Genomic DNA, 27,594 nt, shown 5'->3' with positions numbered 1-27,594 from the left:
CCACAGTAAACCCACACTACCCCACAGTAAGCCCACAGTAAACCCACACTACCCCACAGTAAGCCCACAGTAAACCCACACTACCCCACAGTAAGCCCACACTACCCCACGCTAAGCCCACAGTAAGCCCACAGTAAACCCACACTACCCCACAGTAAGCCCACACTACCCCACAGTAAACCCACGCTACCCCACACTACCCCACAGTAAGCCCACACTACCCCACAGTAAACCCACACTACCCCACACTAAGCCCACTGTAAACCCACACTACCCCACACTAAGCCCACTGTAAACCCACTCTACCCCACAGTAAGCCCACAGTAAACCCACACTACCCCACAGTAAACCCACAGCAAGCCCACACTGCTCCACACTAAGCCCACAGTAAACCCACACTACCCCACAGTAAGCCCACACTACCCCACAGTAAACCAACACAAGTGCGGGGGTAGTGGGGGATTTTGGGAGGGTATGGGAATATAAGGGCCCATAATGGGTTCCCCTGGGGGCCCAATGAGCCAAATGTGGGCAAGCCCCACACTCTGCATCGGCATGTTTGCTGGGTGGGTGGTGACGGTGATGTGGTTTTACAACAGTAACTGACATTCAAGGTCCACCAACAGTTGTTTTTTGACAGGTTTTGGCTGTTCTCCCAGGTAACCCCAGGGATCCTTTCAGCACAGAGGACATGCTGGTGATCTGCTTTGCCCCACATGTGCAGATTGGATGGATTTATTAGCACGTCATACTTGAATGAAAAATCAGAATTCACAAATTAATCAAGGAATCATAATTCAGTCAAATTGTTACCAAAAAAATCTTGATTAAACTTTGCAGTGCAAATCAGGTAAACGTCAGGCACTGTTCTCTCTAAACCCCTTCCCCTTGAATGGGTCAATCAAGTTGATGATCTATGAGGCGTGATCTCTAGATGTATGTCATTCCATTTTTCTGAAGCCCCAGTCATGCTTACTTCCTGTTTTTCCTTCTGAAAATACTTTGAGCAGAAATTATATGACCTCTGTCTGTGCAGAAAATGTGACATAGTGGCAAAACTGTGCGCAGTGTTTGTCTTTAGCTTTAGCAATATGGAGATATGACAAGCAAAGAAATACATAATTTCACAAGGCTGGAGAATTTGCTGTAAAACTGGCATGCTTGTTCTAATATAAGTTCAGGCATTAACCATTGTATGGTACTGCATTCCAGTGAATTGCATAAAACCCATCATTTTACCATGGAGCCAAGAGTTGGATTCTTCCCTTGGTCATCATTCTATCAGGGACCGCTAGGATCACCCTCTCCATGTTACTTCAATAGCATACATAACAGACATGACAGGGTGAATGAGAGACTGTCCATATGCTGGAGTTGAATAGCTGAAACTACAATTTCTTTCTTATTAGTGTCATTGAAACTGCTGTTTTAAGAAACACCCAACTGTTGATGGTATTGACATACAGTAGCAGCACTAGCAGTTTCCCAATAGGAGACTTAGCCTAGCCTCTGTTACACTAGCCTGAGTATAACAGGGATTCATAGCTGGTCTAAATGGTTAAAGACCCTAAATATTGATGAGTATATAAAACAAATTGGCCCATTGAGGGGGAAATAAATAAATAAAGACAAGTCAATAAATTAGGGTTCAGAGTCGTGAAAAAAATACCAAAATATATCTCTGGGGGCAAATTCACTCACTGCTTAAGCCATGCCCATTCGGGGCAAAGGCAATGCTCCTCTCAGCAGTCTCTCTTGGCCCACCACCCAGGGACAGGTATAGGAATTATATAATTATTATATAATAGCTCTAAAGTCTGCCGTGCTGGGTTAAAAAATGTGCTTGTCTTCCACTCATGTCTCGTTTACATTTCATACCACTACACTAGTTCAGGGCTGCACTGAACACCTACCCCTGAGGTATGTTCTTGTTTCAGCCCCATATAGGTTCTGAGAAATTGTCTTTACGAAGCCATTCCGGCAATTGAGACATGTGCAAATGGCCGAGACCCTGTAAAACTAGTTCTCTGCTGTACTGTATGTCTTCCTTTGTTAGCAGTCAATAGGCTTACACTGTGGGCACATCATTTGCAATCCAATTGAAACGTTCAGTGAGTTACCATGCACAACAATAACAAAAAGTACCATCTGCCTGGTATAGGCAGAGATTTAACACAATAATTCTTTGCTCCAGTAGAGCATTTACTTTCCTTTGCTGGATTGATCAACAGGCTATCCACAATGTCTAAGTGGCAGACTTTTCAGATAGGTTTCCTTAAAGGAATCGAGCTAAAGACACAGGGCACATGCATACACACGGACGCGCACGCGCGCGCGCGCACACACACACACACACACACACACACACACACACACACACACACACACACACACACACACACACACACATCCATTGCACTTCTACTCTCACACCCCCACACTCACTCACAAGTTTGCCTGTTTTGTGTTTTTACTTTTTATCTTGTTTGGCATTTCAAAATACCAAAATGTCCACATTATATATATTGCATTTATTCCTGTGAGGACAGAGACGTCTGTCTGACCTTGGCTGTTTGAAGAGTCCATGGTCAGGATGTGAATTGTCCTTTACAATATAATTGGCCCTTGTCTGTACTCTTTTTGTGTATATATCCTGTAGGGTAGGGAGAGGTGCTTGAACAGAATGTACCACTCTATAGGACACTGCAGTCACAGGTTCCTTTACCAGGTGATGATGCTACCTGTTTTGAGCACCCTCCATTGAATAGAAGGCCTTCATGATTGATGATGTCACTTTGAATTTTCGTAGCTAACATAGGAAGAATCATTGTTTGGATTTCTTTAGAGCATGCTGGATATTAGTGGTCCATGTGAGGTCTTTGGTGATGTGATTTTTGAAACTTTCAACCTCCTCCACAATCTGCCCACTGATATTTAATGGTGTGTAACTGCTCTGCTATCTCCTGTGGTTCTCCACCATTTCCTTAGTTTTGCTACCCTGGAAATCCAGAATTCTCGCGAAAGCATACTCTTGCAATGAGCAATGATGCTCGTTACTTTTACCCCAGGCATCAGGGGAAACCAATCACATCAGTGTACCTGATATAGGTGGGCCAGAGGCAAGCTAAATCGATGACAACCAATGAAGTCAGTAAACTATGGTCGTAGTGTTATCCAATTGCGTGGAAGTCCAGAATCAGTCAGAGTAAACATTTGTCGGAGAGTTATCTAATTGCATTCAGTGAAATTTTCAAATACATTCTTGGTGCCACCCCTCGAGTTGGGCCATTACATTATTTGTGGCCAGACCCTTAATCTGAAAGATTACCAGGGTCTGGATTTTCCAGGCTATAGTTTTGCTGACATTCAGGGTCAAATTGTTGAACTGGCACCACTACTGCTCGCTAGGGACTCCCAGGTGGGTGCTGCACTTTGATGGTGGTTAGTGAGGTTCCCCCGTCACTGTGAAGCGTTTTGAGTATTGTGAAAAGCGCTGTACAAATGCAATGTGTTGTCGTTGTGTTGTGCTATATCCTCTACCTGATTCAGGTAGACCTGTTTATTGTTGTTGTTGACCAGGCCCACCACCGCTGTGTCATCTGCCAATTTGATGGAGGTGTAATTGCGGCTGGTTCTGCAGTCACGCATGTACAGTAGATGCTGTACAGCAAGGGGCTCAAAACACAGCCTATAGGGGCACCTATGCTGATGGTTGATGTGCCAGATGTCAGACCACCCACTCTGACCACCTGTGTTCGGTTGGTGAGAAAAGTTCATATCCATTAGCAAAGTGAGGTTTTCAATCCTCATCTTTTTGACCAGAGTGAGGTGGACTATGGTGTTGAATGCTGGATCAACATTTGCACGTAATTCCCCTTTCTTCCCTCCAGGTGGGTCAGGATGGTATGCAGAAGGTTAGAGATGGCAACCTGTTTGTAAATTGGAGGGGCTCAAAGGAGTTTGACAGGGTTGAGCAACTGCATACACGATCACACGAACAAAGACTGACAAAGAACTAGGAGACATGAGAGGTTACTGTTTTCATGACAACAGTAAACTCGGAGGACCCGACATTGAGCGATATGTCTGCATTTTAGACAAATCTCACTAATTGTAGTGAGAGTTCTGTTCCATTAGTGAAGTTTACGTGAAGCCCAGCTTGGTAACTAGGGAAATGTATTCCACAGAACTAGCCTTCTCCGGAGGAAGTTAGCTTTTATGCTTAATCAAGCTGTGTTGTCATGTTCTCACCACCTGTAGCCTACAACTTTAAAAATAGAAGTCAAAACTTTTTTCCAACAGTGTCACCAAGCATTGATTGATTTACATATTCACTATAGTTGATATACAAAAATTGTTCACTTTAAGAAAATAACTTTGTACTGTAGTTTGTATAACATGTGTGGTTCTAATATTGACACTCTGCTCTCTGTATTCTGTGGTGGTGTAATGCGTAGCTCGACAGTTGACCTACTGTACATCAAAAGAGTGCTTCATTCTTGTTCTCAGGTTCGCTTCTCACACATAGCTTTTACAGAGCTTATCACCTTGACAATTTCTGTTATTCTAGAACCATTCTTAGTTGTAGCCAACTCTTTAATGAAAGAAGTGTTGTAGGCCTTCTATTGATAAAGGGTCATGCGCATTTAGAAACTTGTTCAGTGACAGTTAATATGCTAGTCGGCTATATTAAATCTGATGCAAGACAAAAACTTGGAGTGAACCCTTTCAACCAAAGAACAGGCTATAACCTATGATTTTGACTAGCCTATGCCAAAATTGTTTTGGGGTTATGCTATTAATTCAGTCACTCATTTTGTTCATAAACAAAGTAAATCAGACTTTCAATTGGCTTCTAACCATGGTATTTCCTTTTTAAATGTATTTTTCCATTATTCTCCAAGATACAGTACATCAGCAACTATAGCCTATCTTTTTTTTCTTGCAATGTTCAATTTTGATATTGAACAGAAATCCTCTAGTTTTTACTTACTTATACTTAATTTTATGACATATATCCTGTTTTCGTCAGTCTACTGTGTTGATCTACTTTTCTACCTTGTGTATATGACGTTGACCTAAGCCTCACTTGAGTAAACGAACAAGATGCAGCTAACTTAGTAATAGAACGATTTTAGCCTCAAGTGAAAGTGTACACTAGTTCAAGTCAGGCTATTTCTGTTAAGCGGCGTTTTCATTACTGAGGTTGATGGAATACCCCCCAGACTCGATACAAAAGCCCCATGTTATCTTCCCATACACAAGATTCTGGATCTCAAAGAGCTTTTTTTGTAGGCAAACTTAAGAGGTCCTATATCTGACATGAACGCAGTATAAATACACAAGGGCTAACTAGGAAACAGGACACAGATGAAAACAATAAACCAATAATTTGGGAACAGAACTAGACACAGGTGAGGGCCGGAGACAGGGAAAAGGAACAGCAGCACATGACAAGGATAAACAAAGGAACACATGGACACAGGGACACAGGAAGTAAACAAAGGCAAAGGGAAGTAACATGAGAGCAGACATGATGGAATACAACATCAGTACAGACAGGACAAGACCCTTACTGTAGCAGGGTCCAGCAAGAATCATATAGGTGTTTTGCACTCTGAATCCATCACTTCCGTCACTGGATTCTACATTGTTGTTGTTTGTGTCGCATTACGAATGGCACGAAAGCCACTTTGAGCAGCTATAGCCATTCAGATTGAGACACATTTCAGATTTGGATCGAATTTGAAATCTCTTCAGTATGGTTTGGAGCAGATTGCATTTCATGTTTATTTATTTATTTGATCATGATTGTATTTAAAAAGACAATCTGGAAAGGTTAAAATGCAATTTTGGCTGAACATAACCTTAGTCAGGCTTGGTTGAGTGTCACTTTTCCATCAAGAATGTAAGGCAGTTACTTCAAAATGAATTCATATTTAATCAGGTGCATTTTAAGCAGAATGATTCACTGGAATGAGTCACTGGAGATGGGGAAGAATTGGGCCCATTCATCTGTCTGGCTGTACTGGTCTGACATACATCAAATAGTTATCCGAGACTGAGGGTCACCACCCAAAGGAACATTTCTTGCCTCGGAAACGTCATTCTTTGTCTCACAAGAAGTACATCAGCTCTTACCGAGATCTCACCTGTTTCTCCAAATAAGGAGAAATAAGGAATAAATGACTAACTTAGAGTTGAGTTGAGACAAAAGGAGGGATTATATCTGCTATGAAATAACTCTCCTCATGTCCCAGTCCAATCCAAAATTAAGATTTCAAAATGCCCTTTTCCTGTCTTAATCTATTCTTCACCATCTATTCTTATTGCTTCCTATTTTTCCTAAGGGGGTTTAGGGGAAACAGGTCAGATCTGATCAGATTTTGAATGTTGCTTTCCTATGGGCTTGTCTTGGTCCTCTTACATGTACATCCGGATCTGGCTTAGAATGCAGATGCTGGGATTGGATTCCACTTCATTAATGGTTTCAGTGGAAATGGTCCCTTAATACTGTGTGACAGGGGCATGGGTCTGCACCCGACTGCTCTTGTTGATAATGTAACTGGTCTGCAAAATACCCACCCTTTGAGTTCTTTTCCAGATACCTCAGGAGAGGGCAGTCCTCAGGAAAGCCCCCCCCCCCACCCCCCCACGAAGATGTGTAGCTCTGAAGCAACAGGAGGAAGTGAAAGAAGCATTCAATACAACAACTAAAAGAGGATGTTTCTCTGGACTGGTCACAGACCTGCCTAACTGAAAATCTACAGTTACACAATTCCAGGCACAAAGGCAAGTCAACACTCTACACAGACATAACATAGTATAGTTTAACATCATTAATGGCTTAAATGTCCATATCAGGTTGATGGCATGTTATACTTTGGATAACAATTTGCAAAGAAAATAAATAGATTAATAAAATTCAATATAATCCATGACAGATTTGAGGGCTTTATTCTTTTTATGTAGCAGTAACACATGGACTATTACTACTGTACTTGTACCTCAGTATTTTTCATGCCAATTTCTCAATTCAACACAAGATGGCACTGTGGTAGCTCAGAATATTATTTTTGAAATACTTGTGTGTGCCATCATATATTTAACAAACCAAACCTTTTTAAGTTGTTAATTCGGTTTTTTACTATATTTATGGGTTTGGCTATGGATTGATAAAAGGAACAAAGGAGCTTCCTGCAATAAACTAATTGTTGCAAGTCACCGGTAAATTCTGGGATTTCAGATGAAAACATTGATATCTGGCAAAACAACATTACCAATCGTTTTATGTTGCCTGAATGACCTGACTTGACCTGAAAATAATTATACCATGGGTGGGGTAACTTACCTGGTGTCATCAAGGCATATTTTTGCATATTTATTAGGGAATGAAAACAGGATAACAGTGTTTATGGTATTTTTTAAATGCATTCATTCAAACAAAATCTAAATGAAATCATTTCCTGCATTATCATGCATACAATGTTAGCATATGTCTGCAGTCGTGTGTGTGTGTGTGTGTGTGTGTGTGTGTGTGTGTGTGTGTGTCTTGCTGTAAACATTAGGCTATATGAGAAGTAATTTATTTCGTTCAGTTCTCTGCGTTGGTATCTTTTATTCCTCTAACATATTTCTAGGAGGCTTCACTGTTTCACATCAAATATGCCTGTTACACTTGAGAAATTCAATTTTCTGTGCCTTAGATATAGCAAAATATCATGAGCCACATCCCTCAGTAAAATATATTTTTCTGCCTGGGTGCTTTGTAGTGACTGATTTATAGTGCATCTTGTGCCTCCTGTTAACCCAGTGAAATGTTGGTTCATTGGAACTGTCGTGTGTGATGGGAAATCTTTTGTTATTCTGCAGGCCTATCTCTGTCTAAAATGGCATACATTTTCTCTGCACAATCCGTTTAGCCAGATTAAAGGTCTTATCTGAAGTTGTTCCTCTGCAAAATGCACTTAAAGGCAAACTAAATTAGCTCGATAGGCCTAAAGCTTCCGTGCTGTATAAGGTCAGCATGCATTCCTGATCGTGGTTGTGCAGCTTCTCATCAAAGCAGGATGTGGATGAATTAACATTTTCTAACTGGTTTGATCATTTTTCAGTGATAGCAGACTATTGCCGTTTTTGTTCGTTTTCCGCTATATTGTCACCAGTATTTTCATTTTGAATTATTATGAAATATAATGGATGCAATTGCATGTAGGTCTATACAAAAAGGATTAGGAAGAAAAACATTATTTTCAGTAAAAGCACTGTGCTTTTCCTGTTGAATGCAGTCGACTCAACGCCAAATCCAGTCAAGTAAGAGTGTCTAGTTTGAGACTGGAGCAGTGAGACAGCTGAAGAGATGTACACACAATTTTGCAATTTCTGTGAAGAAGGAGAGTGTGTCGTGATGCAGACTCAGCTGACTATGATGCTCATTGAGATTCATGCTTCAGGATAACACTAAAACTATGCCACAGGAGTTGACCTTTTAAGCCTACTCAATAGTTCATTAATCTGTCGTTAACTCTGCGATACATGGCCCTGTTTTGCATCGTTCAACCAGATTGATTTCATGTCATTACTGCCTGATAAGAAAAAAACTGACTTGTGACCAATTACATATCCAAATAGCATTATCCCTCTTTAAGGGGCACAACATACAACAGAAATGTCATTCTTGCTTGACCTCAAATGGTGTGATTAGATACTCGTGCAAAAGATGGTCATCTTATCAAACTGCAAATCAATTTACATTGCTATCCAATATAAATTCAGGACAGCCCCCTTTTCATAGTACACTGATCCTGAGGGGAATTCTGAAGACATGATCTTTAGACATCATCACAAGTAATCTTGTATACACTCATAAATAGATAAATACATTTCACTTGACCACTTGCTGGATATAAGTTGCCATACAAAAGGCATTCCGTTCTCATTACTAATCATAATTTGATGAGCAGTATTTATCAAAATGTTTATCAAAATCTTTACATTGTAATGATTCTCATACTGTGGTTGCAAAATATGCAGAATGTGAGGAGAGACACAATGTTTTATTCAATTAATGTGATTATCTTGCTTCCTGGACTGAGTAGCGCTTTGACATGATACAGTGTATATGTCAACAAGCCAATTCACAAATGCTGAAAGAGTCTGAACCCGATAATTGTTCCAAAGGGGCAACAGAACGTTCCAAAGCAAAGGTCCTTTCAATTACCCAACCAGATGTTTACCCACTCATGGAAATTGGCTTCGGTAAGCATGACGCAGTGTATTGTGAATCAGTGCTGGACAGCAAGCTAAATATAAGAGCAGTTATCACCTTTTATGCACTCTTTCACTGGGCTCATTCAACCATCGCCAGTAATTGTACAAGCAAGGACAAATCTTCTATTCTTAGTGTTCTTGAAACATGCACACTCTATTTTATGAGACTGTGTCAGAAACATATGGCAGACTTCAGAAGGTCAAGGATTTTTGTTTCAATTAATTCATAATTCAATCATACAAATTGCAATATACAGTAGTTTTGGGACTGGGAAAGTGGCACGATGTCGTGATGATTTATTGATGCTATGCCTGTGTTGTTTACTGGCCCACACGGCAGGTCCAAAATCTGCAGCAAAATCTGAGATTCAAAAATGATTTATTTATTATCCGTTTCAACAGAATATCTGAAAACATGGATGCATGCAACAATTTGACTTTTAAAGGTTATATCTATGTGTCAAAACAAATAGCTGGGACATTGTAAGCCATTGAGATATGTCAAATATAAAGGGGAGAACTTTTGAGATTGTTCTGAAAATGTAGTTCTGGATGCATCAGTTGTGATGATGATATGATGTGTGCGTAACTGGGATAGTTTACCCTGACTGAACCCATGAACTGGAATGAGGCTAAAGTAGCCATCTAATTATATGAAAAGCCTAAACTGTATGAAATTAAATCATCCATAGACATTCTTCTATATATTACATTTGAGAATATAAAGGCACATATTCAGGTACAGTTTTAAGGCAGAGACGTCTAGCTCCAGTCCAAACCAAATCAAACCATCAGAATCAGAGGCCTTACTATGTCTAATCTTTTCCTCTTACTCTGATTGGTCAGCTGCTAAAATCATAACCTCATCAGACCTTTCTCGAAAACAAAAAATTGCTGGCAACACCAAAGAAAGCCTGTTCTCATGTAGTTATGTGGCAGAAAGACTTTGCCAAAGGAGCTGTGCGTGATCACAGGTGCAGAGCCTTGCCTTCAAAGCGTGATTCAGGAGTGGATGTAGAAGTGTGTCCCACTGTCATTAAGGTGTGAGTGACTGGTTGGTGGTTTAAAGGTGACATAGAATGGAAATCATTTTTGTCCTGGTTTTGATGAATTAGGAGAGGTTGTGCATAACCAAAAACCTATCATGAACATGAGGCATGGTTGTGCCCTCCTTCATACAGAAACTTAACTTGAACTTAAAAATAGCCAATAAAAAATGGGCGAATTAGAACAAAGCCTACTTGTGATGTCAAATATCGCAAAGCCATTGAAGTTCAATTGGGATTTCCAAAGAGGCCACCATTTAGTGGAACGGACCATTTCAATACCCAGCCTAAATATAAGGTTTTACTTGGGCTTGTAAAATTGCAATTGAGTTTAATTTTTATGAATCAAAGTTAACTACCGTATACTATTATACTACTATTATACTATGTCAAATATAAAGGGGAGAACTTTTGAGATTGTTCTGAAAATGTAGTTCTGGATGCATCAGTTGTGATGATGATATGTGACCCTGTAAAGCGGAACCAGTCGTTTCGGTAAAATTAATTAAATTAAGTTATTGTGCTCACGTGAACGGCCATAAACTAAGCTTTCCAACGATATGTATATCGAGGGTATTACACAAACTATCGCTAAGATAACAGCATCCAAAGTTGACATGGTTCTCCTGTCACGATATGCCAGAAGAGGAGAAATCACCATTTTAAGCAGCGCGTGCACAACGGGAATGACAGCAAATGTGTTGAATCTTCGCCGGGTTTAACAGTCAAAACGCATGTTTTTCCGTGAAATGCGTTCACGATATGAAACTGTAGACTGTATACAGTCGAATGAGGCGAAAACGTGAAATTCAACATTTTAACCCGGAAGTTTGTTATTGTTGATTTTCTCAAAATAACGTTGTGCGCAAAACGACTGATTTCGCTATGAATGGTCACATATGATGTGTGCGTAACTGGGATAGTTTGCCACTAGTAGTATATACTATTATATAATAGTATATACTATATACTATTGTAACATAAGAGAACACAGTACAATACTCGATTCATCCATTCTATGACCTCTTTAAAGCAACATTAAAGAGTTTTTCGTGCCTTGAAATAATCAACTCGTAACAGGTTGAACGGCACTTCTGCATTCACTTCACGGTCCTCTGTCAGCTATAGCCGCACTAGGTAACTTTACCAGATCAGGTAGCGTACAGTATCTGTAGTTCGATGAAATGAGACATAAGAAACTATGTCTTTTGTTTGCATCGATGTCGCAATACATCATATTTTCATAAAATCATGCAACATACCCTAGCTTGTCTGTGTACAGCGTTATTTGCTGGATAAAGAAATAGCGTGCGTGCAACAGAGGAAAAGTGCTTTAGTGTTGCTTCAAACCCTTTGTATGTTCCAGATGCACATGAGTCCCTTGGGGTGCTGTAGAGTGAAGGTGATGGTCTGCGCACTGTGTAATGGCTGCAAATATTCTTCATGTGTTAAGTATAAAAGGCAACGTTTCGATCAACAGATCTTCATCAGGCAAAATAGGAACTGGCATGGAAGGCCTATATCACATAACCATAGGCCTAGTAATCAAACACCTGCCTTAAACAGGCGGGGTGCACCCATGGGTGGTAATCAGCACAGACACCTTGGGGTGCTGCCATCTTGCTGCAGTGATACACTCACAATATTAAGTTGTGGGACTCGTTTGAACGGTGCACTTCTCACTGTGAGTGTTCTTCTCTCACTTTTGATACTTCTGGCTTGCTATAACTTGACTGAGGAGAGTTCCATGGACTTGTATGATATGGACTTGGTCGCTGAGCAGCAAGTCTGAGTCAGTTTTTGCACTGGCTTCCCTTGTCTGCCCTATAAAAAAGTCACTGAGCTCACCCATAACTGCTTGAGGTACTTGAGATACCCATCTGCCCCCATTCACCCTCCACACATGTTTGATTTCGTCAAATACCATCGTACGGACACATACCACCCGCCGCTGCTACTCCACTTTGTTTGCAAAACTGTCGGAGAGCAGTTGACTAAGACTTACGACCATGTTTCTTGGACCTGCTGGAGTTCTTCCAGGTCCTCTAATCTCTAGGGTCCATTCCAAGACTCCGGAGTAAGATGTGACGTGTGCAGCAGGCATCCATTTCACATGGTCACGAGGTGACAGGTTTGGATGTACCAGCTCTTGGCAAGAAAGGACCAGACATCATGGGCCCCGTCCAGAAAATGATTTGCGCCGCCTTGTGGTCAGCTGACATGCCTCTGAACTTTGGTTACATAGTATGGAGACGTCGTTCAGACTTCAGTCTCTCTCCAAGTGCTTTCTCGTGTGTGTCATGTTACATTTGGTTTGCCATTTAAGAAATCAAATGGAGACAGTATAGTATAGTATAGGATAGTATACAGAATGTTGGGCAAATGATGGGAAATCAAGCCTCATGCCCATATCTGAAGTCTGAACTCAACATAAAAACGAATCAGTTGAGTACGCCTGAAAAGGTACAGAGCCTTATGTGGCTTATAGTAAGTGTACCCTCTACTGAGGACCAACCTGTCCATCATGAGTCTTCTCAGTGACATCCATCATACATTTGTGTAGTGACACCATGAGAGATTTCCACCATCTGGCTCAGTGCCACAGAGCTATGTGTTGTTTTGAAGTGCTGACTGAGCTTTTCAGCCTTTTTAAAAAGCAAAGGAATGATGAGTCGAGTTTCGGTCTTAAGGTGCGGTATGTAGGCTATGCGTCCTGCTGCCACAATAAGAATTCATCTTTGCATACAAAGCATATATCATCCAAGTCAAAACGTCTTTTTCTTTAGAAGGCGAGACAAGTTTTTATGCATGAGAGGGCACACTTAGAACTCTTACCTAACACTGGAATTCTTCCCACGCCTTTGAATCAGCTTAGACTTCTGCTCTGACTTACCTTTGAATCAGCTCAGATTTTTGCTCTGACTTACCTTTGTATAGCATGGACTTGACTTCTTTATTTCTCTATGATTTTCAGTCGCGGCTTGCGCAGAGACTCAAGTGAAGCTTTTAGAAATGGAAATATCATGTAAATGGAATATGAGGGTTGCTAGGTGCATGCATACAGACACACACAGCAACAGAGACACAGACACACACACACACACACACACACACACACACACAAACACACGCATGCACGCAATATTTGGTCTCTTCTCTACCCTAAATGATTTGGTTGTTTTGCAAAAGCGTGAGAGCATCATTCCCACAGGTGGAAAGTTGGCTGTCGATTCCCAGCCCAATCGAACGGTCAGAATTTCCACTGCGTGTCTAGCACATGCTCACAAAGTCACTCAATACAGGAGAGTGAAAAAGAAAAAGCAATATAAAAGAAATATTATAGCAAACATATTACATAAAATAGTTGCATCACGTCTGTTTTCCATGCTCCTCTTTAGCATAATAGCTCTTTTATTTTAGTGTCCGGGTCACAGTATCTAGAGGCTTGGAGTGTTTCACATGTTTTCACTGGAGGGGCCACCCACTGTCAAACTTGTGAGCGTACTGTGTTGTTTGATGCAAAAGCCGTGCTTTTTTTGGAAGCGCAGTAAAAAAGACTTACATTACGTATATTTCACGTCTTGTGACCTGTTGCTCCTCATTGTGATTTGTATTTGGTTTCCTCAGACAGGGTCCTTGGGTGACAAGGGTGACCATTCCTTTCACAGCTATGCCGATGGAGCTCTGACTGTTGCTGTGTCTCTTGGCAACATTCGCCTCAATGGTGCACATCCATGCATCATGGATATTAATGTTGTGTGTCATGACATTTTTTTTTAAACTTCATTGTTGGTTCGAAGTCAAGAAAGATTGTTTATGCAAAACTGAGCTTTGAATCACATGGAAAAATGCAACACATCTCCTTATACGCAAAAAAAAGTATTGCTCATAAATATTACAAATACAGCTGCCTTTTCTTGCTTAGACTAACACAGCAACTATGCCTTCTTTAGTTACAAGAGAAATGGACTAATGGCTGCTTATAAATAAAGTAATACATAAGTCATTAGTCACAAACAAAACCCCTGCTGCTACTCAGTTGACATGGATAATAAAGAAAACGAGCTATACTGCCTACCCCAAAATAAAATAGAGCAGTCTGATATCTTATGTCACTGCCTTTAGCTCAGATTACATTTCCCACTAGCCTTGGCATTTGGTATTATTTTGACAACCTTATGAAACACCTCAATGTTTATTTCCATTCAAAGATGCATTTTTCACTGAGATCTTGCATGCCCAACAGGAAAGTCAAACCACCAACTTTCAGGTCAGGACTCAGTGGTGGACAATTCAAGTGTCAGCTGGATCCTGAAATTGCCATCTTGGAATATGCTTGTCCTGTCAGGAAAGAAAAAAAACATTGATAGGATGATGTGGTCATTCAGTACATGCAGATCTTCAGTAGATGAGGTCATCTGGCTTCATTTGATCCTAGACCTGACCAACTGAGACAAAGCCAGGTCATAAAACTGCCTCCAGAGAGGCTTGCCCAGTGGACATTGTGCCTGATGAGAGCATTGCCCCCATGTGCTTCCTTTTATACCCTGGCATGTCCATCATTCTAGAATTGGGTAAATCTGGAGTCATCAGACCACATGAGCCTTTTTCCGGTGCTCGACAGTCCCATGATTATGTTCCCCAGTAAATTAAGCCTTATTTCTTATTAGCCTCACTAACAAGGGATTTTCTTATGCCCGTTACAGCTGTTAAATTCCAGCCCGATAAGTCCTCCTTGCATTGTGTGAGTTGAAATGCATCCGCCATGCCTAGCGCCCACTGTGCAAGCCTCTGGAGGCAGAGTGATGATCTCGAGTTGCTTCAATTTGTTCTTCCCTGATGGCATAGGCATACACCATGATAATAAAAGGACGTAGGACAAGGGTTCAGCTGCCCCAAACTGTGAAAGAATGGTTCAGGGAGGAGGAGGAATCATTTTCACAGATAGATTGTCCACTACAGTACAGACAGACTCAATTTTCCTGTCATCATTACAAGGTCTTTGCGAAGAAAAGCACCAATGCAACTCTGAGCTTGTCTCTTCAGGCATTTGCCTTCTCCTTCATATCCTTCCCGAGTCACACTAACAGGTTTATCAAGGTCCTTAGTGTGAGGAGCAGTCTAAACGCCTGAGGGTCATGGACTGACATTCTTAAATTAAACCTTTAAACTCACCTTCTAACACGTTGTATGATTCAGCTTGATTGCATTTCACAAATCCTTTATACTAGTATTCTTCTTTCATAGTATCAGGGCGAATTAACCTCAGATTTTATTAAGTTTGTTATTGTTTGTTGGTATTGGTTTCAATGAACTGTTTGTGGTTCATTTGGCCTGTTTCCTCGTCTTTTTTTTTATAATTATTTTATTGTGTCACTACACACATGTTTTCATAATTAGGAGTCCTCATAAAATGGACCTTCACTTATACCTAAGCGTTCCCAGTATAGACTACATTTGGGAGTTTTTCATAATATCATAAAACATTAATCCACATATCCACATCCAAAAACATTTATCCACAAACACTTATCCCCAACTCTTACCATCTCACAATGTGTTTTTATGTCATGCTATTAATGTATGGCATGTGAGAGGGCTTTAAATGAAACTCTCAGAAAAAAAAGAGAATTGGGAACAGACCTACTCGCCTCCTCCCTGGCACAGCCCCCGTGGTCATTTACACAAGAGCGGAACCATTATGGCCAGTTATTTCCCACAGTTCCAGAGGCCCCCCGTTCTCTTGATCTGCGCGGGAGCCAGGAGAAGCTTGCCAGCTCTGGCCATATGCTCACAGAGACGAGGTTGGCCGTGGCCCAGCGCACCATGCACAGCACATACTAATGAAATGATTGATATAATGTCCATATGAAAGAACAAGCAGGGACATATAGAAGGGCTTTTGAGAAAGATAATTACCAATTAACCTATTAATTATGACAACGAGGACGTGTACCGGCTCTGTTGTAGGGAATGATGTCAGTTTGTTTTTTTGCGTTTCTTGCTTGTTGACTCCTCATTTAGGTGAAAATCTGATTGTAGAGCCTGGCAACAGCCCTAGCACACACACAAGATTGATGAGAGGTTTGATTGATATGATGTTTATACAAAAGAGCATACAATAACATACAGAAGGCTTTTGTGACAGATAATTACAAATTGCTTATTAATTATGACAACGAGGAGGTATGTTGGCTCTGTGGTAGGGAACGATGCATGTTTGCTTCATGCCCTTCTCTCTCTCTCTCTCTCTCTGTGTGTATGTGTGTGTGTGTGTGTGTGTGTGAGAGAGAGTGAGAGTGTTATTTTCTGACGAGGTTGCTTTGTTATTTCTAGGAATTGAGGAGCCTAGGGTGGTTTAAACTCACCAGTTTTTGAAAGTTACTATTTTAACACATCCAGTCATGACTGATTGCATAGATAAAACTTCTTTGGACAGATTCTCAGGAGCAAACTGTCTTCAGGCAATGTCACAAGCTCAAGAAGTGGTGAGAATAAAGTTAAGGTCTTTTCAGTGAGGTGCAAGCCTGTCAAATCAATGAGTTGCAATAAAGCACTTAAGAACAACAGACTACAGTATACAGATTGACCAGGCTTTTCCCCCAAGATTAATGGTAGATCTGAGATGGCCTGTTTTTGTTTGAGATTCTCTATTGAATTAACTATAAGTTGGAAGCTCATTTGATAACACGTTTTTGATGGCACACATAATATACTTAAGTAATGGTTAACTAATGCAGAAATCTTGATGACTTTATGAATCCTATTTATTTATTTAGCAGACACTTTTGTCAATTTTTGTCAAATATGCATGGCAGATGTAAACAGTTCCTGAAATTCTATTATATTTTCAAATTCGTGAACACATGGGGTAATATGTTTATTTATGTTTTCTGTAAACAAATAATTTCTAATAATATTATTTTTGCATTCCATTCTATCTAATGTCTCCATAATCATATGAACACAAATGTACTGGTAAGAGAATACGTATTTATTGTTTGATTACATTAGATTAGATTAGATGCAACTTTACTGTCATTGTGCAGAGCACAAGTACAAAGACAATGAAAGGCAGTCATTTTTCTTAGTTGTACATGAAATGCTGGTACTGAAGTACCAAAGCTTTCTAACCAAAGCTTAGCAAATATTCAAAAGTTCGGTGTGCAACATCTACATGTCTGGTCTGCTTGCTGAATTTCCCTTTATGTGGCTACAGTATATTACCATGGCTCCAATTGATAAACAATTCAAGCAAACTGCACCCTAAGCCATGACACTTGTGACAGACTGACTGACTGACTGGTTGATACTCAGTGTTAGGAAGTAACGGAATACATGCATTCTGGATTAGGCCTATGTATTTAAAATACAAAATATTAGTAATTTTATTTAAATTCAGTCACAATTCAAATGGGTGGCATTCAGAATACAGTTACATTGATACATTTTAAATCATTATTACATGTGGGACAAGGCTGTCCATTTTTTAACCACACCATGTAGTCTATGTACCTCTCAGGTGACTCCATTCACTTCCCCTCTCTGTTTATCGATAGCCTAAATAAACCTCTTTGGGAATGTAGAATGTAAAATGAGTAGGGCCAGTATGTTTTAGGGTATAGGTTCTACAAAAGGTATATAATTCCCCCTGTGCTGTTGACATTTATTTATATATGTTTATTTAATGGCCTACAGTATGTGCAGACAAAACATCTCTTTTGTAGGTTATCTGCCAGACAATGACATGTTTGAGGCCTGTAATCCGTGATGGAATACATTCTAAATGTAACCTTCTCAACACTTTGTCAGTTGGTATTTCATAGTTCCATGGTAGCCTATTCTACGACTTTAACATACAGTAAGTGATGACTCAAGAGTCATGAAAAGAGTTGTTAGAAATTGTAAAAAAAAAAAAAGAAAATATGGGTTTCTTTATGAGAATGCCAAAAGATGTTTTTTTTTTATACCTCTTTTTACTGAAGTTTGCCAGGTGTGCCAATAAATATAGAAAGAGCTGTGCGTACTTGCATACTGTATGTGTGTGTGTGTGTGCACGCACGTGCACATGAACGCGCGCGTGTAAGTGTGAATATGAGTGCGTGCGCTCACATGCGTCTTGTCTCAAATGCCACTCTTCACACTTAACATTACACAGGTCTTCCATCAATGATTAACAAGGAGGGCGGCGGGGGCCTGTAGCAGCAGCAGCAGCAGGAGAGTCATGCAGGACATGTCCAATCCTCCTATATTTAGCATCAATGAAATTCTATAAGTGTTACCGATAGTGGGCACCGTGCGAGACGCGGTACTGCCTGTTCCCATCAGGCGGTTTGTGCGAGGGCTGTGCAGCGCCCAGAGGAAATGGAGTGGGGTAAAGTGGAGTGGGTTTGGGGATGACACAAAGCCAAACCTGTAAAACATCTCCTCTGATTGCTTAGTCTTCCCTCGGAAAAGAAGTGGGAAGACGACTCCCTGGGGATTCCCTGGCTGCTTTTACCGGCCCGGCGAGTCGGTGAGAAATGGCCCGTGTCGTCCAACAAAGCGTCCAAGGTGCAGCTGAGAGTACATTAAATTACACAAGCTCGTTAGCGTAATGCTTAATACAGTGCAATTTCAACACGGGCAAAAACAAGATTTTAATAGGAGGTTTTTATCTCTTTTGGACGAGGGTTTTTGTATAGAGTGAAAGGTGTACTGAATAACCTTCATAGAAGCTTGGACTGACTTCAGACCTGCTCCTGGTCTTAATGTTGTGTATAATAAAACAACAGTACTGTCTATTTTGTAGCCTGGAGCTGCTATTTTCTCACTCCAGAGATCATTTTACCTGGCAGTGGTGGGAATAGGGAACCGAGCCCGGGGCTCGCCTTAGTTTCGACACGCACTGGAAAAGGTCACTGGAGATTTGCCAGCCTGGCGCTTCATGTAACAGATTGTACTAATGCGAGTCTGTCTCGTACTCCTATGGTTATTGGGTGGGTGTCTCTTATGACTACGTCCGGTGACACACACACACACACACACACACACACACACACACACACACACCAGTAGTCTATGAACACTTAGCTCGGCTCTTTCCACAGTGTTGAGTAAGTGAAGACCGGACAACAGCATAGCAGCAAGTGTTCCCCACTACACCTCCTTGAGCAGTGAGCAGAGCGCATGTTTTCCCCTAGAGGGCGATACATTTGAGGGCTTTTTTGACTTCTGTAATTCCATTCCCTGGGGGCCAAACCCAAGTGCACTAGGAGGATTCTGTGGTCATAGTAGGTCATATGAACTACTGTAATAAAAACAGAGGTGCGACTCCCCAGCGCTTTGGCAAAGGTTGACACAACATCTGCCGATGACCTCAGACAAGAAGTGCATACCAGTTCAACACCCAAAAGTGGCTCACAATCCCATGATATAGACTGACAGGTTATTACTCAACATGAAAACATGGCCAGAATTGACCGGAACAAGCCCACAATAATATTAAATTACAGTAAATGAAGCCTCGAATGCAAGGTAAAGTAATACTTTAGATTCATTCGCAGCATGTGTAAGAACAGGCAGCGAGGACGAAAATAACCCATATACTGTCCAACTCGCGGCACCAGTGATAGGCTGCTTACGCGCTCTATCAAATCATTTTCCCATCCACTCAGACTGTTATTTGCAAGTGGCAGCCAGCTGGCAGAGGCAGAAAGCACCTCTGAAGAGAGAGATGAGTGGGGAGAGAGAGTGCTTCCACAAGGAGGCTTTCTATTCTTACTGTCACAGGGCGCTTACATGGAGAGTGAGCAGGACTCTCCCCCATGTATAAACAATCGTGCGTAAATTAAGACCTGCGTGTACATTGAGTGCACTGTGAATGGAAATCAACATGGTTATTGGTATAGAGAAGACTCTAAATGGATTTTTACTAAGTCTCGGACAGATATTCACACTACACACACACACACACACACACACACACACACACACACATGCACACACACACATACTGTACACTTTTACACATTATGCAAATGCATGTGGACAATAGTGCTGTTGCGAAGTGCTGTCTATTTTGCAGTTCAGATGAATTCTATATGTTGTCACTAAGGTGCAGTATGTGCCCAGTGGAAAGGTTTGTGCAAATAATAGCTGCACGTCAAACAAAGCCTCATGATTTACATGCACGGTGTTGAAGAACACATTTGTCTATTTTGGTCAGCGATAAGAGATAGTATTTCCTGAAAGTAAAATACTTCAGTGCCTTGCTCTGGACTTAGGATCACACACAGCAGTCTTTTCACGGAAATTATAGTTTGCATAATGCTCACAAAGGTTACTTCCCTCTTACATAGTAGGCAATGTACAAATATTCATTTTTTTCACGAAAGAGGGCCTTAACTGTAAAAAAACGATAATAAAGTTACCCTCACTTTATATTTCAGGGTCCCTGCCGTTACGCAAATTATAGGCAAAACCTGTGAGATAAAAATCTGTCAGAAAATGGTTGCCTGTCTGGCAAAGGCTCTACAGTGAACAGTATGGAACTGAACATGAAGCTGTCACCAGCACCCCCTGCTATTATAAACCATGCACCCCTCACCCTCCTCATCCCCTTCCCGCTGGTTGTTTTAGATCCTCTGATTTGTTGCAGGTCCCCTGGAGGCAGAGAGGCACGTGAGACAGCCGGAGTCCTCGCATAGCTGCGGTCTCTCATGGAGGTTCACACCGGGAGAGTGTGTCAGCGCAACGCACATTTTTTCCGAGGCACACATCTTGGAACATGGTACACTGTGGCACATTGTGTTTTGACAGGGCATTGGGGGGGGGGGGTTGCGGGGATTGGCATAGCAGCAGGGGCTGCTCTTACGTTATATTCCTGACGCCTTGGCAGAGCAGTCAGGTGGAAAAACCGTTTCGCACTCACAGGAACAAGAGGAAGGTTAGGCCCGCGAAGGCTGATATTTGAACAATTTCACAACCGTTTCACTGCAGAAGGACACTGTAAATTGTATATGAGTGTGTGTGTGTGTGTGTGTGTGTGTGTGTGTGTGTGTGCGCGTGCGTGCGTGCGTGCGTGCGTGCGTGCGTGCGTGCGTGCGTGCGTGCGTGCGTGCGTGTGGATGTGTGTGTGTGTGTGTGTTTGTGTGTGTGTGTGTCTGTGTGTGTCTCTGTGTTTGTGTCTATGTATACTTCCTGATCAGTTTGTTTTCTGCTGTAAGGAAAGTGAATGTACAGTATGTGTGTCTGTGTATTTCTGGGCCTCTTTGTGTTATTGAGACAGTTTATGCAAAAGAGAGAGATAGTGAAAGCTGTTAGGGATGGATGAGTGTTTGTATTCGTGCTTACATATCTGCATATTGCACATGTATGTGTGAACGAGGGAAGGGTGTGTTCCTGAGTGTGTGTGTGATGCACTGCACATGTCTGCCTCATCAGACCTACTTTTTTGTTCTTTTTTGAGGGGTTGAGGAAGTCACACCTACACTGCCCGGAAACAATCATATATACAGCAGTTTTTCAGTCAGCTTGTTTACATTCCCTCACAATTGAATATGCCATCACAGTTTATTGTTGTATATATACCATTGGGGACCTCAATATATTGTTGGATTGTTTTCTGTACACTATATGAACCTATGACCACCAATACAAGTTGAAGAAAAAAAACAGTATTTACCTTGAATTATAAGATTCTATATTCAGCTTAGGAACTATGTTTTGCCAAGTTAGAGGGTCTTCTTAAGTCTACTGTCATTGCAACATCCACTATAAGGTTAATTACCAAAATTACAAAAATACAACGAAATTTGCATTATACTTTGGACATGAATTGAATCACTAAACCAAAAACTAGAATTTGCCTAGTGCAGTTGAATTCACATAGCCTGGGTGTTCCCATCCTGCCTTGCGCAGTGATTTGATTCACGCTGCTAAGGCAGTCTGGAAACTACTGCCCTAATTTTTGCCTGAGATGGGGGACCAATCACAGAACAGGGGGGAAAGCAAGACAATGATGAGCTATAGACCTCTGAAGTTCGCCTACAAAAAGGATCCAAAGCTGCCATCTTTGCCCATATAAGGAGATCCGGGAGTTAATTGACGCTAACTGCCTATGGCAAGTTGCATGGTAAGTTAGCTCTGGGGTAGCAAAGATCAAAGTGTGCCGTCTTCACCTACTGAAGATCACAGTATCCACTAGACGGCAGCGGACAAAACTGTGTAGTGAAAAACGTCTGCATTTCCAATGTCATCATCCCCGTGAGAGTTTAACAGGTGCGATAATTGAAAATCCCCATGTTATTTTCCCATAGAAAAAATCTCAAGATACCGGATCTCCTTATTTGGGCAAAGATGGTGGCTTTTTTGTAGGCGAACTTCAGAGGTCTATGCACAAACGCATTTGATAGACATCCGTGGCACCCAATGAACGGATCTGGGCATTTTTTTCAAGTACGAGAAAATAAACGTCTGGTTGCCAGACCACGTCTTATTTGAGAAGTGGTAGGTGCAAGCCAGGCTAGAGTTCACACTGATTGAAAGTAAAAATCTGTGTAAAGAGCTAATTATTTAGTCTTCTGCAATTATTCAATTTAAGGGTTTGCTGCAATGTGCTTGTGTGAATATATGTTCTGACACCTTTAAATAATATCCGTTGCTTTGCCAAGTGATCCCTCGTACATACCATCTATAAAACAAACTTGTAAAAATTAAGCACACAAAATTTTCATATTCTGGAAATTCACATTTTCTTTTTATACATACCGATTGCACCAATGCCATCTTTTGTCGATAAGCATTTCTTATAGACATTACAGTATCTTACAGTAAAGTGGACAATGGCATGTCGATGGACATTCACCTCAGTGGACAATGCTATGCATATGAATGGGGCAGTCTCCGATTAAGTGGTCTAGCACTGATAACATGAGAGGGGTAACCCGAGGTGTCACAGACAGGTCAGCCAGCAGCGCAATGAGATAATGCTGCTGCTGACAGCCGAGATTAACCAGTAGATCTGTGCAAGTGGACGCTAATGCGGTTCGACTGAACCGACACTGAATGTTGAGGCGATTGTTCTGACCACAGAAGAGAGCGCCAGGGGGAAAGGTTAGAGATGATGCAACATAGATTTGTTTGCTGAACAAAGGTTGGTCTTTAGAAGTTTCCTGTAAAGTTTATTCACTGTTATCTGTGTCTGCTGGGTTGTAAGTCCCTTCAACAGTTTTGAAGATTTCACATATCTTCGTCTTTCACCATTTTCTTGTCACCATCATCAGCAGCAGCATCATCATCTCATAATGTCATCACAATACACTTTATTTCTTGGAGGTAGTAATTTCCCTAAATGTCTGTATATTTTGTATAGTCTGCTGAACAATGTTTTGCAAGTACAACATGTTTTGATGAGGGAGGATGTTACTCTTACTTTTAACTTAAGCCTACAGTACCATGTATTTACCAAATGACAATGAACCAATTCAATTGCCATAGCTGAAGATATTACAATGAACAACCCTGTCGGCTTCTATGTACTGAGTTTATCAGTGAAGTGCTATCAGCAGATTAAGCTTGTACTGTTAAGTTGGGTTTGAACTTCTGCACTTTAACAGTGGTCTATATATTGGACTTTGTCATTATATATATACTGTATATTAAGGGTTTGCCAATAACCACAGATACTGTACAAGGGCTGAAATATGTATTTAATAGCAGAAAATGTTTTTACACGACTTTCTGTGCAGTCTTCCTCTACTTGTAGTGATACAAACAATTTATTGAGGCTCACAAAAGCCTGTAAATAGCGTTTAAAGATTTAGCATTTTAGTATAGGTTGTTCCAATGGTGTCAGCAGTATTGTTATATTCCTGACATACCCAGAAATGTTTCATGTTTTTGTAAAATTGTAATGAGAATACAAGCTCTCCTGGAGCCATCTGGCAGACATTAGGCTCTGAATGCCTGCAGAGGGGCCAGAGGATTTTTTATTATGATGCTGCTCGATGAAATGCTTTTGCTGGTTTAGGCCTGGACTTCTCACCCACCACACCGCCTGACCAAAACAGGCGCTCGCTTTAGATGTCAATGTTGATGTCGCTAATCGTGATTAATTATGCACGGGGGGAAATTGCTCGTTAATAAAAACCGTAAATCAAGTTGGCTGTGGATTGGGTACATTGAATTATGGTAGGGCTATGTAACATTGACCAAACCCTCGTTTCCTCTGTGCCTGGGTGGCTGTTGATTGGAGGAGGGCGGTTGAGATGGGGGTGTCATCGATCCGTCTGCGTGCTCGCTGGACGTGAGGTGAGGCTACTTTTCCTCCCGCTGCCTGCCTGACCTGAGGCCATCTGGGGAAGACAGAGGCGAGGCAGCAGAGCCCCGCGTTGGCCGTGACCTTGGCGTAAACCGTCCTCATATCCTGCCTCTGCCCTAGTGCAGGGAACGCTGCCAAGATCGGACCAAACAGCTGCATCAGGCCATTACAGTGCAGAGTCTCATCCTACCTGGTGTGGCCATTTAACCACAAGCACAACATTTCCAACAGCTTCACCAAGCAAACCAGTGAAAGCTTCATACATACAAAGATGTATGAACAACATCTCCTGATCCATATGAAGACATATTGTGTATTCTTTGAAAATGTGTTGCATTTGAAATATGGGACTTCATTGTTTCAGAATATTCTGAAATTATTTGTGAGGTTAAATCGAGTGCATTCTTTTCTCCCAGAGAGATCATATTATGGCATAGAGAAATTAAGATATTCTTCAGGAAATAGTCTACATTTTCAATAAAAATGTTATTTTAAACAACCAAATGAATGGAATTTTTTGCGACCTCTTAATGACAAAAATATCCACACTTGTAATATAACTCACAAGGGCATCGGGATCAAAGATCCTCTGATACTATTCTGATGGCAGAGAAAATATAAAGAGAAAGTGATCTCGTTTCTGTCAGATTCTGGGAAAGGGCATGTTTACATAATGTTATCAGATTTAGGCTCATTTTTCCCATGCATTTCAATGGGTCATGTCTTCACCGTCACAGGATACAAGGAAAAACAAAAACGTTATTGCCTGCAGGAAGAGACTGACTCACGGCTCCTGTCAAAGCACTCGAGATACAAAACTCTGTCCTTGGCATCTTCACTTATAGAATGGTGATGGCTTATTCTTCATGCCAGTCTTAATACAATCCATCTGTTGAAAAATGGCAGTCACGCTTCTGTATATTAAGAATTAATAACATCCAAACAGGAGAATGAGATGGGCACGGAGCCAGGAAGGGTTGGGGCGTTCACAGCCCTCTGGTGCCTCAGTGCTGTCTCTCACCGGGGCTGTTCCAACATGAAGGGAGATATTGATTCTCTAATGAGGGCTGATTCACAGGGTTACGCAAGAGGACCATTGTCCAAAACAATCAGGCTTTAAACTATATACTGGGAAATAGTGATGAGAAAAGCTTAAGCTATTATATGCTTATATATGCTGGTAATATGTAACATGAATTGGTACTGGCAGGGGATTTGCCATATTATTTTAGTGTTTAGTCTCAGGTTCTGAATACTGTTTTCAACAACTAAATGTTGTTTTTGACAGTGATAGTATCTGAGCAATAAGACATGATGTCCAGCCTGCCTGGTTTAGAGATACAAACACAATTGATGACACCAGTGATGACGACGTTGTTTTTCTACAGTAGTCTTGAGTAAGACTTGACAAGCAACATTGCAGCTTAGCGCCCACCTCATAATTCACCCTTTCAAAACAAGCTTAGCAAACATTGAAATCTCACGTTTTAACTAATGAAAAACAAAGTTAGGTTCAAATATGATGGATTGCTGTAGGCGTTTTCAATCTGTTTTGTCCTTTTGGTTGCTTTGGTGACACAATTATAAAGGGGTAAGAAACTGGTAACCATGCACACATGAACACACACACAAACACACACACACACACACACACACACACACACACACACACACACACACACACATACACACACACACACAGAGAGAGAGAGAGAGAGAGAGAGACACATGCATTTTCCACTTCCTGATCAAGTGAACTGTTGCTAACAGAGAGGATATGACCCCTTCTTCATAAATCGTTCACTGCTGGTTTCTGAAAAATGAGGACAGTGCAGTTCATGGGTAATCACACCTGCCCCATTTTATCCCATCATGGCATAAAGATCCATATATTACAGATCATATAGACATTACCGCCCAATCTCTCAGGACAAACTATACACATTCCACCTTATGTTTCCTGCTTTGTTGTTTTCTTTCTATAGAAATAAAAATAATTTCCAAGAACTAAGTCAGGATTGTCCTGGCATCAACCGTTTAAACCCTGGGCACTTCCACAGGAGATGACCTGATCGTGTTCCATGTGTATGTATATGTCTATGTGGAGATGAAGACACGTCATTAGGTGTCACACAATAGGCCTTGACAACTTACTGTTAAACCCACTCAACCTTTCAAGAATGGTGTCCTACATTCTCACTGCCCCAGATATGTCAACACCTTACCAACAAGGACGTGTTTACGGTTAAAGTGCTGTTTATGTGTTGGTCATTTTTGTCTGTTGTGAGGCAAACTTTCACCACCACTTTGAAGTGTAATCCTGGGTGTTTTTGAAGGTTATCTAAAAAGACAGCTCAGGTTCAGGTAAGATTACCTTTCTATGTTCAATGAGAAAATGTTATTCATACAGAGTATAGTTGGTATTAGAAAGTAATACCGTACTACAATTATATTATAATTGTCAGTAACCGTAATAATGCATTCAGTAATCACTTTACTGCCCCTACACTGGCTGCACACATTAAAGTTAAGAGCTCTATAACTCTACAAATTGCACTTAAGAGCACTGCAGGTTATTTTTAACTGGAAATCGCACTATAGTTCATCTCAGACAAGGTTGCACTGTAATAAAACAAATTGGTTTCCACATGGATTAAATAAGCTATGAAATACTTTTTAAAAATGTGACTTTAAAAGAGTTTGGTTCCAAAACGCTATATCTCCATTTTTGAAAACAGCAATAGGTTTAACGTTTATTACGTTTCGGAACTGAACTCTTCATGTGATGTGTAATAGGCCTACATTTTTTATGTAATAACTTAAACACTGTTTAAACACAACATTTTCATCTGAATGTGGCATCCTTAGCCGAATTCCTATTTATAGTCGCTGTAATTTAGAGGTTGATTTAATCATTGTACTGCTCCAAAGCAGTCATTCATGTTCACACTTTTGTCTCTTCGTCAGTTATATTGC

The sequence above is a fragment of the Sardina pilchardus genome, chromosome 5, assembly GCF_963854185.1.
Source record: "Sardina pilchardus chromosome 5, fSarPil1.1, whole genome shotgun sequence".
NCBI classification, from domain to species: domain Eukaryota; kingdom Metazoa; phylum Chordata; class Actinopteri; order Clupeiformes; family Clupeidae; genus Sardina; species Sardina pilchardus.
The sequence above is the reverse complement of the archived record's forward strand: the minus strand, read 5'-3'. Positions refer to the sequence as shown.